This window comes from Panthera uncia, chromosome C2 (assembly GCF_023721935.1).
Source record: "Panthera uncia isolate 11264 chromosome C2, Puncia_PCG_1.0, whole genome shotgun sequence".
Taxonomy (NCBI): Eukaryota; Metazoa; Chordata; class Mammalia; order Carnivora; family Felidae; genus Panthera; species Panthera uncia.
This window is the reverse complement of record NC_064810.1, coordinates 111,587,256-111,606,806: the sequence shown is the minus strand read 5'-3', so window position 1 is coordinate 111,606,806 and position 19,551 is coordinate 111,587,256. Positions and strand designations below refer to the sequence as shown.

Sequence of the window (19,551 nt, the reverse complement as noted above, 5' to 3'; positions counted from 1 at the left end):
CGTGAGCAGGGGAGGGGCAGAGAGAGAGAGCGAGACACAGAATCCAAAGCAGGCTCTAGGCTCTGAGCTATCAGCACAGAGCCCGATGCGAGGCTCAAACTCACAAACCAAGAGATCATGACCTGAGCTGAAGTCAGACGCTCAACCGACTGAGCCACCCAGGCGCCCCAGAAAGAGGTCTATTAGGAGGATTGACTCACATGATTATGGAGATTAAGAAGTCCCATGATCTGCTGTCTGCAAGCTGAAGCCTCAGAAAAGCTGGTGGTACTGGTTCCAGTCCAAACCTGAAGTCCTAAGAATCAGGGTAGCCAATGGCATAAGTCCCAGGCCATGTCTAAAAGCCACAAAATCAGGAGCACTGAGGTACAAAGGCAGAAGAAGATGGATGTCCCAGTTCAAGCAGAGAGCAAATTTGTCCTTCCTCCTTCCTTTCTGTTCTCTTCAGGCCCTCAGCAGATCGGATAATGCCCAGCCTCAATGATGAGGTTGATCTTCTTTACTCAGTCTACTGATTCAAATGATAATTCCTTCCAGAAACATCCTTTACAGACAGACTCAGAAATAATGTTTTATCAGCGATCTGGGCATCCCTTTGCCCAGTCAAGCGGATACATAAAGTTAACTGTTATAGTTACCATAGATTTTCAACTATGTCTTGTATCTCCTCTTGTATGTCCAATAAGAACCTCAGACTTAACAGAAGGGGACTTTGTTGGTTGTGTTCATCACATTCCAGAGCCTAGACTAGTTCCACATAGACAATCTGTATTCCCTACAGATACCACAGGGAGTGAATATTAGGCCTGCTCTCAGACAGATATAGATAGATAGGTTCCTATCTATTCTAGGCCTATAGATCAAACTTCGTCCAGGTAATCTTATAGCTCGTTGCCCCCATGGTGGATTAAAGATGGCCACAAATTCCCAGGTAATACTCCAATTGAGAGGTAGGTCTAAGTCCCCTTGCTCCAGAGTCCAGATAAGCTCTGTAACTGCTTTGACCAATATAATGCGGTAAAAGTGATGCAGTGTCTATTTCCAGGGTCAGGTTTGAGAAACCAGAAATTTCTGTTTGGTCTCTTTCTTTTCAGGTGCCCTGAGCCGCCATGGTGCTGGAGAAGCCATGTGGAAGTGCTGTAGTTGAGAGATCCCACTGAGTCCTGTTTTAGGGGCTCCCTGCCAAGGCACCAGACATGTGGGTGGAGCTGTCTTGGACCCTCCAGACTAGATCATCCACCCACTGAGTACCACCCAGTGACTTTGGTTGGTGCCATATGGATCGGAATAATTGCTCAGCTGACACTGCCTAAATTCCTGATTCACAAAGCCAAGAAAGATTATAAAGTAGTTGTTGCTTTAAGCTATAAGTTGGGAGTAATTTGTTACGCAATGATAGATAAATGAAGAGGATCCAAACAAAACCCATAAACCCCTTTCCGTGCCCTTATGGAGGATCTCAATGAAGAATATGTTCGGCTGCAAATAACAGAAAACTCTATTTAGTGGCTTAAACACATAACAGAAGTCCAGAGGCAGGCATCCTGGAATGGTTGAACTTGTCCAGGAGGCCCTCAAGGGCTGGGTTCCTTCTGCCTTCCTGCTCTATCGGATGACTACAGTCTCTCCAGCCACTGCAGCAGTGTTCAAGACAGCGAGAAGAGGTGAGGGCAGAGCTGTGAGGGGACAAAGGCCTATGACATTGCCAGGCGAATCTGCTCCATCAGAAAGGTTTTTCTGGACGTTTCCTTCAGTGACTTTCCCGTGTATTTCATTGGCAAGATTTGGATCACGTGGGCCATCCCTAGCTGCAAAGGAGTCTGAGAAGCTAAGTATTTTAGCACAGCACATTGCCGCCCTCGTGATACCTGAAGTTAGGAAAGAAGAATGGGTATTAGACATTCTTCTAATCTCTATAATAGATACAGTGTGAGCGGATGCCACGGGGAATTCTTTCTGTCCTGGAGCCTCAAGCAGAAAAGGGGAGCTGCTTGCTGCAGTAGCACCTGCATTCCCATAGAGGAATGGTTGAAAGCATCGATCTCTTCAGAAGGGTAGGTGGAGGAAGCTGATCTTACCTTGAAGCTGAACTTTCCGGGCAAGTTCACTGGTTTTTACTGTTGTTGTTTTGTTTTGTTTTTTGTTTTGTTTTGGGGGTTTTTTTGGGTTTGTTTTTGGTTTTGTTTTGGTTTCGTTTTTGCTTATATCCATTTGTACGTTCATTGGGAAGGCTTAGGGAAGCCTGTGATTTTTAGTAGGGGAGCGACTCCCCTCCCCCATTGAGCACCCTTTGGAACTGACACTGTCTTCTCTGGCAGCCACTCTAGAGAATGATTTGAAATTTGCTCTTCACAAATATAAAAGGCCTTAATAACTAGGTCAACCCATACCAATCATTTCTGTACATCTTTGCATGACAAATGAACAAAGATGCAAATCCGCTTTCAATAGCACCCATATACACAAAAACTCATTACAAAAATGGAGGCTTGTCATGTTTGCAAGAAATTTTTTTTTTTTTTTTAAACAACCTCATCTGAAATCCAAATACCTCGCAAGCACTTGAACGTGTAACATGGCCTAAATGTTAATGAAGCAATTCGGCTCACTCAGCAGGATGAGCAACAAAAGAAAGTCTTTTCAAGACACAGCTGTCAACAATTACACTTGGTGGGGTGGAGCTGGCTGATATTCAGCATCTTAAAACTCATGGAAATGTGGAGCCTATTTGACCGAAACCATTCCAGACTCCAGGGAAGACAGTAAACCCCTATTTATTTGGCAGGCCCAAGAATAGGATATTCTGGTTAGCTGGGCATCCCCACCCAGCTCAGAAATAAATGACAGATTTTTGTAAAGACCCAGAATGATACAGAAAGCTCTGAAGGATGATATAGGATCTAACCAGGCTTCTCTTGATGGGGTGATTCAGATGGCATTTCAGGGTCTGGCAAGGCCTCAATTTTACATTTCAGAATTTAAAAACATTTGAACTGATTATTTTTATAAACTGAAGTTATGGTTACTTACAGGAGAAAGCCCCCATTCTGGCTGAGGAGTGCTTCTTGGAGAATTACTCCCCAACATGTTCATGCAGGCACCTAGTGAACATGTTTGTACTGAGTGGCCCTTTGACCACAGATAATTGGGCCAGGAGCAACCCTTGACCAAAGGGAGACACTCAGATTATCTGTCCTGGCAAGTTGAAAATCGGAATACGGGGAAAATCCCTGCAGTCTCTCCTGGTCGCCTGGTAATCAAAGATAGGAGAACTTGGGATGTAGGGAGTGACTGTTTTCCGCCTTGTGCATAGAGACACAAAGAGCCAGATGGGAGAGAAAGAAGCAGCAGGAGTTAATTATGCTGAATGAAGAAAGACGAGAGGGGTGCCTGGGTGGTTCAGTTGGTTAAGCATCTGACCCCGATTTCAGCTCAGGTCGATCTCACGGTGGTTTGTGAGTTCAAGCCCCACATCAGGTGTTGACAAGCAGAGTCTGCTGGATACTCTGTCTCTCTCTCTTTCCGCCCCTCCCTTGTGCGCGCTTTCTCTCTCACTCTCTCTCTAAATAATAAACAAACATGTTGAAAAAAAAGAAAAAAGAAAAAAAGAAAGACTAGAAACCACGTAGCCCCAGAAAGAGATAGCCCAGAGTGCCAGTCTCAGTTCCTGACAGGCTACAGATCCTGGTTCTTTCCCTAGCCCCCATGAGGCCTGACTCGACTGCTTCCCCCCTAATCCTCCCCCTCTCTCCCTCCCATTTTATAGAGAGTCTTTCTGCCACATTGGCCTAAGACTTAGTATTTGTGTAATTGTGAAAAATTTCTAACCTCCACAAAAGAAGAGGGCATAATTAAAAACAAAAACACCCATATTGCCATCGCCCAGATTGAACAATTGTCAAGATTTTGCCACATTTATTTCATTTATTTTTTTTTCTTTCCCCAAGTATTTAAAAACGGATCTCAAAAGTCACGTTATTTCACTCCCACACACGTCGGTGTGTTTCCCGAAACACACAAAAAATATGTAATTCCAACACTTCTATGCTGTAAAATCAGAAAAGGGACAGCGAAGGATGGAGTTGAGCAAAACGAGGGGGAGGAGGGGAAAGAGCAGTGGGGGAGGGGTGGGCAGAAGGGGAGGTGGAAAGGACTGGCCAAAAGCAGCGTCCTCAAGAGCTGCTGGATTGAGGATGAGGGGGAGAGTTTGGGGTTGAGCTAGCTGGGGCCGGGGGAGACGCTGAGGTTCATCAAAACAGGAAGAAGAGACAAGGAGGTACTAGAAAGATGATTAAGGATTATATTTGATTACCCTTACATTCCTTCAACAGAGTCGAATAAAAACTGAATTTTTAAAACCGATTTTTTTTCATATTTAAATGTTAAAAATATGACTCTATTCTCAGTTTGAATCATGTGTCACTTGGCTCCACCGAGGTACATGAAATGTGTTAGTTTATCTTATAGAGAAAATGGAACCCATGATTCCCCCTCAATATTGTAGGCATCTTAGAGTGTTTTTCTTAAGATTCTCTCACAGTGGGCCAGGCACTGCTCTCACTCCTTCACATGAACTAATTTGTTGAAATTAACAGTAACTTTACGATTTAGGGGCTCTTAGTATCCCCATGTTATGCCTGGGAATACTACAGCTTAGAGAGGTTTAAACGTCTTGTCCAAGGTCACCGCTTGTGGGGCAGAGCCGGGTACTGAGCCCTTGTCTATCTCCTGCCGAAGCGTGGCTCTCGGCTGTTCCTCTAGACCAATAGTTAGGAGGCTCCTCTAGACCAATAGTTAGGAGGCTGAGAACGCCCAGTCATGGGTGGGATGCCCTTGTGATACGTGCAGAGCATTCCCAGTGCTGTGAGAAATGCCACATGAAATGCCACATGAGAAATGCTGTGAGAAATACATGTGTGCTCTCTTTTCTCAGGGTCCTGCAGGGGTTTCTGGCTTTATAAATTCCTGTAAAAATGCAAAGTCTTCCTGGGAAGGCAGAGCCACTGAGGTGAACCACTGCTCATGAACGTGATGAGTTGGAAAGGAATGGCCTTGGTCTGTTTGGGCTGCTGTAACAAATTACCATACTCTGGGTGGCTTGTAAACAACAGAAAGTTATTTCTTATGACCTGGGGGCTGAAAGCCTGACATCAGGGTGCCAACATGATTGGGTTCTGGTGACAGCCCTATTTGGGGTTGTAGACAAGCTCCTTCTTGCTGTATCCACACATGGTAGAGCCGGGGCCTCTTTAATAAGAGCACTAATTCCATTCATGAGGTCTCCACTCCCAGGCCTAAGTACCTTCCATTTCCCAACTCCATCATATTGTAGGTTAGGATTTCAACATGTGAATGTTAGGGGGACACAGACATTCGGTCTACAGCAGGAATGAAGTGATTAGCAGCAGGAACTCTGGATTCAGAGAAACCTGGTCTCAAGTCCTGTGTCTGCCCTTACCAGGTCTGGGCCCTTGGGCAAACTGCGTAATTTCTCCAGGTCTCAATCTTCTCCCAAGTGGTAATTACAGGATTACAAAGAGTGGAGAAGGCAGAGGATGAGGGAGGAATGAAATAAGCGGTTTATAAACACTAAGAGGGGGAAATAACAGGGAAAGGCAACAAGGTCAAAACTAAGTTTCTCATGTTGGGCTGGTGACGTTGGCCTTTTGTTCTGCCTTATTTCAGAGCCTCCAGTCTAGGTCATAGTTTCTGAAGAGTGTCCTTGACATTGACGTCTAGCCCTTTGGACTAGACTTTTGTGGGTGGAAGGCACCTGCTGGCAGGTAGAGGTGTAGCCTAGTGGAATCATGCCTGGAGCTAGAACCATCTACTAACAGAACAGCTCATTGTGAGCTATAAAGGGTCAAGGATGCACACTGCCCTCCTCCTCATTGCTCAACATTGTAAACACAGCCAGGCCCTCCGCACTGCACAAGAGTGACCGACGACCCAGCTGGGGCTTTTCCTGCTAGCACTGGAACCACCCGGGGCAGACTGGGATACACTGGCCATCCTACCCGCACAGCTCCAGGCTTCAGGCTCCCGGAGGCCAGGGTAGGGGAGTCTTCATGAAGTCACCTGTGTGGATGACGCCCCCTGTGTAAGTACACACCCTTCCCCTTTGGGGGATTTTTCAGGTTCAATTATTATAGACAGTTTGTACTCTCAAAGGTGAACTCCAAGTGCCTCCACAAATGAGAAAAGGCTAGAGAAATAAATAAAGTTATTTGGGCTCTATTTGGAGAAAAGGTCAATCTTTTTTGGCTCTAAAAATAAATAAGAAAATTACTTGGTCTCCATTTGAAAAATGAGGCCAGCTTTTCTCCCAAACCATTTATTCCCCCAACATTTTCACACACATAGAAAAAGCAAACTAGTACAAAAACAACCACATACACTCCACCTAGTTTTTAACAATTGTTAGCATATTGCCATATTTGTGTGCTCTCCCCCACCCCTAGAGCATGGCTCGTGTGTTCACTTGTGTGCTCTCTCTCTCTCTCTCACTTCTGCTAAATATCCTATAATACACAGGACAGCCCCCACAACAAAGGATTACCTGGTCCAAAGTGTCAATAGTGTTGAGGCTGAGAAACTCCTTTATATGAATCTGTGTCCAGAGTCCAATAGAACCATTATATTTTAAGGTCAGAATACTTTCTAAAGTGTACTTCTTGGGGCACCTCCGTGGCTCAGTAGGTTAAGCGTCTGACTCTTGATTTCGGCTCAGATCGCGATCTTGAGGTTTGTGGGATTGAGCCCCTCATTGGGCTTTGTGCTGACAGTGCAGAGACTGCTTGAAACTGTCTCTCTCTCTCTGTCTCTGTCTCTAAGCCCATCCCCTGCTCATATTCTATCTCTCTCCCTCTCTCAAAATAAATATTTAATAAAATGTAATTCTTCGCTACCTATTTTCATGACTCTATGACAGTCTTGCATCACAAGACTTTATATTGACTTTATATTTTGAACTTTATATTGACTAAACCTTCCTCTACACAGAATGGTCTGATCACCTTCTTCCTCATCTTACACAGTGCCATTGATTCTTTGAATGCAAATGAATACTTCTTTTGTTTTGTTAAATTCCACATTGCCGATTTCATTTAGTGGGAAGTATTTTCCAAGTAGGATACAAGTTGTCCTCCTAGCTTTGAATAAACTATAAATAACTAGATAAACAACTTTATGATACCTTTGTTAAAATTGTTGATAGAAAATCATTGCCCAGTGCTCAGCCATCAAAAAGAATGAAATCTTGCCATTGGAAATGACGTGGATGGAGCTAGGATGTATTATGCTAAGTAAAATAAGTCAATTGGAGAAAGACAAATACCATACGATTTCACCCATATGTGGAATTTAAGAAACAAAACAGATGAACATATGGGAAGAGGGAGAAGAGATGGGAAACTAACCACAAGAGACTCTTAATGATAGAGACAAACTGATGAAGGGATCAATTGATGTGGGTGGGAGATGGACTAGATGGGTGATGGGTACTAAAAAGGGCAATTGTTGGGATGAGCACTGGGTGTTGTATGTAGGTGATGAATCACTCAAATCTACTCCTGAAACCAATATTGTACTGTATGTTAACTAATATTTAAATAAATAAATAAATAGATAGATAGATAAATAAGAAAATCGTTGACCAGAAAAGAGCCAAGTTTGGGTGTTTTGTGGCACATCGAAAAATAACCATCAGCTGGACACAGAAATTAACCATTATGTCACATGTGTTATGTTCAACCAGAAATGACTTAGGAAAACTCTCATCCAAATGATCACACCTCACTGGCAATGATATCTGGTATAGACTAAATTGTACTCCCTACCCCCATTCATATGTTGAAGCCCTAACCCCCAATGTGATGATATTTGGAGATGAAGCCTGTGGGAGGTGCTAAGACCTGAATGTTCCTGTGCCCTCCCCCAAATTCATATGTTGAAGTCCTACCCCCCAAGGTAATGGTGTTAGGAGGTAGGGCCTTTGGGAGGTAATTAGGTCATGAGGGCAGAGCCTTCATGAAGGGGATTTGTGCCTTTATAAACAAGGTCTGAGAGAGCTCCCTTACTCCCTCTATCGTGTGAAAACACAGTAAGTTGGCAGTCTGCAGCCCAGGAAAAGGCCCTCACCAGGACCAGACCTTGCTGGCACCCTGATCTTGGCCTTCCAGCCTCCAGAACCATGAGAGATAACTTTCTGCTCTTTATAAGTCACCCAGTTTGTGGTATTTTTGTGATAGCAGTGGGAACAGGTTAAGATAGGAAGTAATTAGGTTTAGATGAGCTCATGAAGGTGGGGTTCTCATGAAGGATTAATGCCCATGTTATTTAAGAAAAAATTTTTTTGGATTTTTTTTATTTGAGAGAGCAGGGAGAGGGACAGAGAGGGAGAGAATCTCAAGCGGGCTCTGCACTGAGTGTATCATTCTGTTAAGAAATATACAAGACACATCTAATTTTAAAGATGTTGAAATGTAAGAAATGTATGATTCGTAACTGAGGACCCTATGGCCCTGGGTACAAGGAGGGACCCTCCCGGTGGCTCTAGGAAGGAGAAAGAATCAAGCATTTCCAGATCATGGTACTGGTCCTAAAACTGAAAGTCCCTGTCTTACTCTGGGTTCCTTTCCCAAGGTTCACATTAAGAGAGCAGCTCTTTCCTCAGTGGTGCCAAACGGAGCGGAGATCCCTTTGCTATCCCCATCTGCTGGGGAAAAGATTGTTGCTCAGCAATGAAAGTACTGCCCAATGAGGTTTCAACAAACATAAAGATGTTATGAGATTTGTCTGTGTCTGACCAGTGAATTTCATGAAATAGGGCCCTTCTCATTGCCGGCTTGAAGCCAAAGTGTTCCCTTACAGATAGACTACAAAAGAACAGGTCTGCGAATCCAAGAGACGAGATGATTCATAATGAGTGGAAACCAGCACAGGACTCAAATATATTGCACACTTTCCAGGACAAGTCCACACCAGAACAGAGGGCTGAATATTCTCCCCCAGATCCCATTAGGCAGGCACGCACACTAAAATCCAGCATCCAGATTAACTGAACATCAGAAGCTTTCTGTCCTGTGGGGGTTGCACATCCCGGCAGTGGATTCACTCTGGTGGTATTGGGGAAGCAGTGAGGTTTTTCTGACACCTAGTTAAAAACCCACTCGGGATTCTGAGGCCCTGAGGTGCCAAGGGAGGCTGTGGGCTTGCTGGAGAACTGCTCTATTCTCAGTCTCCCTACAGAGGCCCTATGCAGCTGGGATCCCAGCAGGAAACCCTCCAGTGGAAGCAGTGGGGTGCTGGGCTCCCGGGGCTGGGAGCTGGTGACCTTTGAGCATTTCTCCTTTCAGAGTCTCTCACGGGAGGATCTAACTGGTGCTCTTTTACTGTGCCCAGGCTGAACCCACGGACCTTCCTTCTGCACACTCAGCCCCCCTGCCCACTCTCCCTGCAAGTGGGGGCGGTCACACTTCTCAGGCCCTCAGTTTGGGTGGAGATGCTCTCACTCAGTGCCTTCTGCTTTTCGTCTGGGAAGCATGCTGCATATCACCACTGCACCCTTTGGGGCAGCAGAAATGAGCATCAGTGATCCCTGTACACCAAGCCAGGCATCTTGGTAACTAGCCAGAGTGACCTTGTCACCCACAACATTTACAGCTACGGAAAACCAGAAAAACGTGGGCAGGCGGCTCCACTGACTTCCTGTGCTTCCAGAACTCTGGCGCACCCCGCTGGGCCTCACAGCTTTGCCCCCACACATGGCTCTGCTGGGAAGCTGCCTATGCAAGGAGAGGGACACTCTGCAGCGTCCTTTTTCTTGGCCATCGCCACTGGAGGGCTTTGCATTTTTAATTTCAATATTGTCATCTTGCCAAACAAGCAAAAAAAAAAAAAAAAAAAAAAAAACCAGACACAAAAAAACCCTTATACCCGGGGGCGCCTGGGTGGCTTGGTCAGTTAAGCGTCCCACTTCGGCTCAAGTCATGATCTCACGGTCAGTGAGTTCGAGCCCCGCGTCGGGCTCTGTGCTGACAGCTCAGAGCCTGGAGCTTGTTTCAGATTCTGTGTCTCCCTCTCTCTCTGCCCCTCCCCTGTTCATGCTCTGTCTCTCTCTGTCTCAAAAATAAATAAATGTTAAAAAAAAAAAAAAGATACGAAAAAAAAACCCCTTATACCCAATGTACCTTTCTGCAGCATGACCACCCCAAAAAACCAACCCAGGAGGGCACAGGAAGTGAGCACCACCAAGTAATAATAGCACCTGGATGTTCTGCAGCAGTCCCAGCAGCACCTTCCCATGGGAGCCATTTAGGAAATTTGTGGGGGAGCTTGGGATTGCACCATGACTTGGAAAGGGGGCTCCTGGCTTTTAGGAGATGGGCTCCCATCTCCACCAAGAATTTTTCTGCATCCTGGATAACTTGTAGATGTCCCACCGGACAGCTGTGTAAATGAGAAAGCTGTTTACAGTTATGGGTGTATAAAACACAACTTGAATTACAAGGTGCCTTTTGTGAGGTTTTAATATATACTGACATTTTGGGAAATGCAGCTAGCCTACAAACGGACAGAAGATTGTACTTTGTTTCATACAAAATTTTACCAGGGATTTTTCACTAGTTTGGAAAATTTTGGCCAGTCTGCATTTGCACCCGTGACATTCTCTATGGTTCTATACACAGGTGCAAACATCTGGCTCTCTCATATGTCTTCTTGTGTGATTAGGACTGGGCACTCACTTGTTGAAATACATACATTATTCTCCTTTTACTTCTTATAGTATAGTTCAGACATTATGTTGAACTTCTGATATGAGGTATATAAGCAGACTATGTTATCTCTGAATTTTATTTCAAGATGGAAAAGGGGATATTACTTCCAGGGTGGTGTAACAGATTTCCACAGATGTAGTGGTTTAAAACATCTAACAGGGTGGTAGTTTGAGAGAACGTAATATTTCACTTTCTTGTAAAGATCGGATCCACCTGAGATAATCTTTTTTATTAACTCACAATCAATTGATTAGTCATCTAATTATGGGAGGGACATCCATCCCATAATATTTAATCCCCTCCCACAGGGTGTGGGCAGGACCACTAAAGGGGTGTGTACCTAGCGGGGTTGGGGAGACTCTCTTAGATTTCTGCCTGCCACTGGCTGTAAACAATTATCTGTTGTAAGAAGGGGGCTTTGGGTCTCATAGAACTGAGGAACATCGCATACCATGAAACGGAGTTTTCCACATACATTTATCTTATTTAAGCCTCAAAATCACCTATGGATGTAGATATAATTTTTCTGGCGACTGTCCCCATAGCCACTGTGAATTACCACCTGGGCTGACTTAAAAAATGCATAGGGCACTAGTGCAGCAGGATTGAAAAAGAAAGAAAAGGAAAATTTAAGCTTCAATAAACTTACGTGGAATTTGCAAAGTCTAAAAGTTTAGGAGAAATAAATAAAGCTATTATAATGCTAGTATACCTAAAAGGTTTTTTTTGTTTTAGTATTTTGGAATTTTTAATTAAAAAATTTTTTTAATGTTTTTTTACTTTTGACAGAGAGAGAGAGAGAGAGAGAGAGCATGAGAGAGGGAGGGGCAGAGAGAGAAAGAGACATAGAATCCGAAGCAGGCTCCAGGCTCCAAGTTGTCAGCAATGAGCCTGACGCAGGGCTCGAACTCGCAAACCGCGAGATCATGACCTGAGCCCAAGTCAGACGCTCAACTGACTGAGCCACCCAGGCACCCCGCCAGGCACTGTTTTAGAGAACTTGACAGAAATTAACAAAACTAACAATGAGGTGAGTAGTACTGCGTCCATTTCACAGGTGGGAAATGGAGCAAGGGGACTCAGTATCAAAGTGACTATCAAAGTGACTATCAAAGTGGGAGTTGGAGCCAAGCAATCCTAGTCCGAGCCTACCCTCTCATGCACTTCACTGAGCTGCTCCCAGGTGAGAAAACCAACACTCCGCCAGGATTTGTCCAAGGTGACAACACTTGCCCAAGGTCACTCTCTTAGTAAATGGCCCAGAAAAGGCAACCTCTAGAGCCCATGTTCATATATTTACCCTTCGGAGCTCTCTGGTTTTGGTTTTGTGCTGTTTTTATTGTGGTGAAACATATATAACATAAAATTTACCATTTGAACCATTTTTTTAATGTTTATTTTTAAAAGAGAGAGAGAGAGAGAGAGAGAGCACAAACAGGGGAAGGGCAGAGAGATAGAGACACAGAATCCAAAGCAGGCTCCAGGCTCTGAGCTGTCAGCACAGAGCCCGATGTGGGGCTCGAACTCGTGAACCATGAGATCATGACCTGAGCTGAAGTCAGACACTTAACCGATTGAGCCACCCAGGCACCCCTGAGTCCCTGTTTTTAATTCTTTGGGATATATACTTAGGAGTGGAATTACTGGGCCATATGATAATTGTATGTTTAGCTTTTTGAGGAGTTGCCAAATTGTTTTCTACGGTATCCATACAATTTTACATCCCACTAGCGATGTTAAAGGGTTCTGATTTCTCCACATCCTCAGCTACAGTTGTCACTTCTCGTTTATTTTGACAATAGTCATCTGAGTAGGTGTGAAATGGCATCTCAGTGTAGTTTGGATTTACATTTCCTTAAGGAGTAACGACGGTGAGCATCTTTTCAGGTGCTTATTGGACATTTGTATGGCCTATTCAAGTCCTTTTCCCATTTTGTAATGGGGTCATTTGCCTTTTTATTGCGTTCTGGGAATTCTTTATATTCTCCAGAGATTGCTTGACTGATAGTTGCTAATCCTCGGTCACTCACCTGTCAGGTAGTCTTAGAGATCCAGGTGGAGACAAACATGTCTTTAATAGAAGACATGAACCTGGATGCAGAAGAGAGCAGGAGACCAGGAGGGAACCGAAAGAAAAGTCATCTACCATTCTGTACCCACCTACCCTGCTCTAACAGCGGTCACCCTGTACCATTGAGAAAAATCTTTGCATTCTGTTTCTCAGTGCTTATTGAGTGTTATCCCCAGCACAGAAGCTCTGTGAACCTGCGTGGCACAAGGATGGAGACACCCCCCCCCCCATGATTCCCTGCCTTCCATCTCCAACCACAGCTGCAGCAGAGGGGCGGGGATTGGAGGAGGAAGGGGTATGTGGGTGGGAGAGGGAAGATCAGAGCATCTATGATATGGGAGGGTGCTTCCTCTCAGATGGAAGATCCAGGGGGTGAGGAGTGACACCTGAGAGAGAGAGACAGCGAGAGAGGGAGAGGGAGAGAGAGGAGAGTTTATGGGAGAAGTGACAGCTGGATGGAGGTGTAAGAAGGAAAATCACGAGAGGATGGGGGGAAAGTACCAGAAAGGGGCAAGCAGGTGTAGCCAGATCAGGGGAGAAATGTTCCCAGATGAGTGCTGCAGACCTCCGTGTTTCAGTGATTCAGTGACAACACTTCTAAATTCACCCCCACCCCCCGCCCCGCCCCGGTACTCCCTCACACTCCCTCTTCTCTGGCTCCTGGAAAGCTTGGCTTGTCGTGAGCAATGAACATTCCAACTTCCTTAATTGTTTATTCATCAGGCCACAGATGGGGGCTGAGGGGAGAAGGCAAACCCTTATTTTCACCACAAGAAGTGAGCCAGGCTGCCAGCCCCTAATTCTCAGCAGCCAGGGACACAGTGGGGACAGGGTGACAGAGAGAGAGGGCAAGTTTCCTTATATCCAAGCAACACCTGCTCTGCAGAGGGGAAGCTGCTGACAGAGGCATGGAGCTAATGATCCCAGCTTACCTGCCGGTGTGGTGTACCTAGAAGAGACTCCTGGGAATGGAGCGGGGAAGGGCAACAATCCCTTCCCAAGACCTCTTCCTTACATAGAGCTCACCAACAGCTGGAGGAGGGGACCTCAACTTCAACACAGTCTCTGGCTTCTGAGTGACCCTTTGCAAATGGCTGGCGTGCAGTCTACCACGTGGCATGTATAGGCAGGCTATCCCAGTGAGCTGGAAACAAAATCTTGGCCCAAATCCTCCTGCCCGCAGCACCCTGCAGCCAAGGTGCAGCTGACCGCCATTAGTCCCCCAACAGCCTTTGCAGCGAGCAGGGCGGGGTGGAGGCAATGCAGGAGCCTCTGGGCAAAGAACCCGGGTGGTGAGAAAATGTTCAGGTTTCCATAATGAAATCAGATGTGCTTTAAGAAAAGAGCTCCAAAGCGATGATTAAATTGAGGGAAACAGGCATAGCTGTTTACTGATGTTCCCATTCACACAACTGTGTGGGTATGATTCTGTGACGATGGCTAATTTTGTAGCTGCCTGAACAGGTGTGCAGAATAACAGTATGGGGAAGGATATAATTTACGTGTTTACTATTGCCAGCTACTGCTCGGAGTATTTTTACAATACTGACTCAGTTTACTATACAAGTCATTACCCTGTGGGGAGACTGAGCCATCACTCAGAAGGCAGGAGGATGAGCTGACCTGGGGAAGGCCCAGGATAGAGAAACGAAGTCCGGCTGCCAGAAGGAGGGGGCGGTGACCAGGCTGGTGGTGGAGCATGGTGCCCGGACAGAGGTGGCATCTGGAAGAGGCCCCATCAGCAGACAGGTGGCACAGTGGCTCTCCCCTGGCCAATCCACATGGCACCAGCTGGCCTCTGAGAAGACTACGCCAGGCCACAGGGTAGGCAAGCGATCAGAAGGAAAAGAGCTTTGTGCCTCTTCTCCACTGCCCCCCACCCCCTGTGCCTAGCATGGAATCTGGCACATAGTAGGCCTCAATATATACTTGTCCAACGAAGGAGTGAATGAATGAATGTGAAGGAGACGCTAAGGAGAATGAAGGAATGCTCCTGTCCTAAAAGGATGGGAAAACCAGCACATAATCCAGCTGGAGCCTCAGAGAGACAGAACAAGTGTGGGTGTTTGGGGGAATGTGGTGGGTAGCTTCTATGACCTCTGCCTCCCATGCTTCATGTCCTTGTGTAATTTCTTCCCCTGGAGCATGGGCTGGACTTGATGAAATAGATTTAGGCTAAAAGGATGGGACATCACTCCCAAGATCAGGTTGCAAATCTAGTGGCTTCTATCTTAGAAGCTTTTTCTCTCTCTTGCTTGCTCACTCTGAAGGGAAGATAGCTGCCATGTTGGAAAAGTGCACTATGGAAAGAGTCATATGGCAAGGAACTGGGGGAAGTCTCCAGCCAAAAGCCAATCAGGAATTGAGGTCCTCAGTCCAATAGCCTACAAAGAACGAAATCCTCCCAACAGCCATGAAGTGAACTTACAAACTGATCCTCCCTGAGTCAAGTCTTCAGGTGAGAACACAGTCCCCAGCCAACAGCTTGACCGCGACCTCATGAGGCATCTGCAGCCAGAGGCACCCAGCTGGGCCCCACCTGATTCCTGACACACAGTAACTATGAGGTGGTAAATGTCTGTTATTTTAAGCTGCTAAACTATGGGGTAATCTGTTACTCAGTGAGGAGACACAAACAAATGAGAGGTACAAAGCTACAACTGATGAGTATCAGAACAAGCCCACTCACAAAGTTGGATTCATGCTGACTTACAGAAGTATTGTAACAGTGCTTCAGAAACGCAGAATTCTTGACCTATGGATGAGAAAGGACTATGCATGAGGATAGGAAGCATAGGTTATCCCAACATGAGAAGCTTAATATCCAAATGAGTGCCATTCCTTTCAAAATAGTCTGCTTGGGTGACTGTACATTTACTCTAGTGAGAGTTGTTCCAACCACATCTGGAATAACTCTTAGATATTCCACTTTGAACAGTAAAGAGGTTGGTGGCCACATCTCAAAAGTAACATATCCTTGAGGACAGGAACCCTAAAACATCTTCCTGTGGCTGTGGCTAACCTCGGTGAGCTCCAAAAGAGCTTGGCCCTGGGTGCAAAGTCAGTGGAGGGCACTCTGATGCCATGGCACTCTGTGCCATGGCTCGATGATCTTCTGCTCCGCTCCCTGAGGAGCTGGCTGAGCAGGATGCGAGTGGAGAAGACTCCTAGAGTTCAATGTAAAAGAGTTTCCCACAGTGGTTTATAGTGGGGTTTTGTGAATGGGTTACCAGTGTGCCCAACACCCCAATTTTCTTAAGCCTCCAGCTCGAGAGGCTGGGGCATCACCAGTGACATCTGTGTTGGTTGCTGTGCATGGTTGAGCTGAAGGCAGTTAAAGAGGTGTCCTCCCACCCTCGCAGCTACACCCCCCGCAGAGAGCACAGTGCCTGTCTGGATGAGGAACCCAAGAAGCAAGAATGAAGCCCCAGGGGTAGCCAATGGAGAAGGAGGAGACAAAAAGCCCCAGCTCCTGGGCGTCACGGCTCCCTAATACATGTCTTCGTATCCCTGGGATACTTCTGGCCATCTACAGCAAGGGCAAGGTGAGCCCTCTAATGACACATGTGCCCTCTGCAAATTACAGCCCTTATTTTGAAATATTTGATCTGAAAACATTCCACTGAATTCATAATCTACCAGAAATGCAACATTCCCTTTGTCAATGGAAGAAGAGGAAGAGCAGTTGCGTTCTCTTTTGTCACAAGGGTCAATTTGAATGGCTGTAAAGCTGGCCTTAAAATTTTTATCACCTTCTGTTGCAAACAAAGTCATTGACAGTGACTGTCAAAATTCTGCAGAGGTTATGATTAAAAAGTCTTGAGGAATCATTGCAAGGAGCCATTTTAAGCATAAAAACCCAATTTAAAAAATTCTGGTGATGAAAGCAAACTCAAGCTTCTCATTAAAAGTGTTAAAAGATTTTATTTGGAAGTTTCATACAAATTCAATACTTATGTAATATAAGGTGATGCCTCCAGATACCCTTAGTTTCTAGCTTCTTATACAGAGTATACAAGTTGTTGGGAAGCATTGAGACAGTATAAGCCCACTTCCCCAGGGTCCATACAAGTTCAGACCCAGCTTCAGAGGAGTCGGGGTGAGTAGAGACTCCCCCCTGCCCCCAGGCTTCTCTTTAGCTGTGTGGGAACCAGGGAGAGGCTAAGAGAGCATTGTACAGAGACAACTAGAGCCTCTAACCTCCACTCTCATCAGAGAGCTGCAGTCCCAACACCGAGGCTAGATTCTGCTCATTCCTCCCTCCTTGTCTTGGAATAGTAGCCCATGATGGAGGTGGGGAGTCTTTATCAACTCTGAAGGTGGATTAATTTCCAGAAAAACTTTGAGTCACCCAAGACTAAATTCACTTGCATAAAACACATTTTAAGATGGCTAATAACATTTGGAGTCCCAAAGAAGCATGACATAAGTCAATTTAAAAAAAATTTTTTTTTCCTAAATGGACTCAGAGGGCAATTTCCTAAGCCAAATGCTTTGATGCCTGCAATAATCATATTGGTTCCTGTGGTTTGCAGGAAAGACATCAATTAGATATATAACGTCTAAGATGTTTAATTAAAATCATTCACACTGCTTTATAGCTATGCCTCTTAGGATATGCAAAACAAATTCTCTAAATAGAGGCTTCCAAGAGGCAACCGAAATAGTTTTACTATTGTTTCTAATGAATTTCTAACCATTGAATTTATAACTCATTAATGGCACTGATCATTTAGAGTTTTATCTTCATAAAAAAGTGGAAATGACAGCTTCAGTTAAGAATCACTGCAAAACATTGGCACTGCTATTAATTTATTTCTATTCATTTTAGGCTAAAGGTAATGTGCTCAGGAGACAGTTGCAATTCATAAGAAAAGGAATGAAGGTAAATGAGTGCAGATGTGAAAGCGTGGGGGCAGTCCCTCTTAACAAAGCAAAAATCCAAGAAGGACATGGATTTTTTTCCTAGTACTCCAGAGCAAATTTGGGATTTTTCCATCATTTTGCTCACTGCTTGTTCCATTTTTTCCCACTTGTTTTAAATATGTTTATTTATGTGCTGTTAATTGTGAAAATAATGTATGCTTCTATCAAAAAAATCAGAATAGTGCAAAGTAAGGGATGAAAGTGCCCCAGCAATTTATTTTTTATATAGAACATGATTAATTAAAGATTTGACACCCTCCCCCTGTTTTTACTCTACAATTCTGTTTTCTCTCACCTTCTCTCTGTTCTGCTCCCCGGGGGCTCCTACTCCTCCCACTTTGGCTTTCCCTCCAGATTCCTCTTGTGGGTTCAATCCCACAAGAGGGGGGGGTCTTTCTTGCTGCCCGTGGCTCTTTTAAGCCCCACTCCCTGCACCACTTGCTCCCTCTTGTGGCTGTAGAAGGTCACTACACACCACTGAGCAGCAGGTCTCTTCCAGAAGGCCTGACTGACCCTGGAAGGAAGAGCAGTTCCCCCATAGGTAGCTGAACAATTCTGCACGTTGTCAGGAGTCAGTCAAGATTCTACCTTCTAACTCTAAAGACATTCCCAGAGAGCAGTTTGCATCTCGTAATAAATGTGAGGGTTCCTCTCACCCCCTCAGGATTTCTCAGGTTCTCCCGTGTGTGAAGGTTTCCAGGAAGTATCAAAAAAGCATATCCTGAACTCTGTGTTGCTTAATTGAAATTTGCTGAGAGAACTTAAATATTCTCAAAGATATACATATATATGTACATAGGTATATCTATATGGTGATGGATGTTATATATGTACATATATGTATATATATGGTGATGGATATGTTAATTAACTAGATGGAGAGCGTCTTTTCATAATGTATACACATACCAAATCACCACGATGTACATTTAAAATATTTTACAATTTGATATGTCAATTATATATCCGTATAGCTGGGGGAAAAAGAGCAAAGTCTGCTGAAGCAGAGGGCTGAAGTGTGTGTGTGTGTGTGTGTGTGTGTGTGTTGTGTGCAAATGTAGCTGGGAGGAGAGACAAAGGGGAGTTGACAAAGGCTGCTGCATATCTTTACAGGTCTTCTGGGGGGGATTCTAAAATGCATTTCCTTCACATACAGATATTCAGCAATCAGAATATGCCAGCATTGGGGACACCGAAATGAACCAGATATGTTCCTGGTACCAAGGCATTCGTTTACAGCTAATGGGAGAGACAGTTTATAGGAACTGTTGGCCTAGGAGCAAACACTGAATGTCACAGAATCAGAAGATGTGAGATTGAGCCTCTCCTCCACCACTTCACAGCTTTGTGACCTTCAAACTAGTCACTTAACCTGAGTCTCAATTTTCTTCATCTGTGAATTGAAGACAAAAATAACCCCCCTCATTTTTCTTCACTGGGTTGTTAGCAGGGTCAGCTGAACTAATATGCGAACGTGCTCTGAAAACCCCCTCCAAATGCAGGGAGATATTATTTTCAATATAATTTGAGGGGGGGGGCTACCAAAAGCTGTATTTCTCAAAATAACCTTCCTACAACTTGTGCCTAAGATTCTTACCCCAGGAGTCACCGTTTAAGGGACTTTCAAGGGACTGTTGGAGGGGTTTTCCTAAGTGGGCTAGGCATGGGTACCTGGAAGGCACAGAGGTAACCCGTAGCAGCCTCTCTGTCAGACTAACCCATCCGCGGATTCCATCTGCTGGCATCCCAGTGGAAAGTCTCATGTAGAAACTGGCC

The 19,551-nt window shown here is 45.0% G+C and overlaps 1 long non-coding RNA gene across 2 annotated transcripts; it reads left to right on the top strand.

Annotated features, from left to right (window-relative positions):
* Window positions 1–5,608: 5,608 nt before the first annotated feature.
* On the top strand, window positions 5,609–19,200 carry LOC125921962 (uncharacterized). Of its 2 annotated transcripts, XR_007457543.1 has the most exons (4): window positions 5,609–6,100; window positions 16,212–16,394; window positions 17,681–17,734; window positions 18,932–19,200. It is a non-coding gene; the product is annotated as an uncharacterized LOC125921962 (long non-coding RNA). The 2 variants fall into 2 exon arrangements; XR_007457544.1 differs by lacking the exon at window positions 16,212–16,394.
* The last annotated feature ends 351 nt before the right edge of the window (window positions 19,201–19,551 follow it).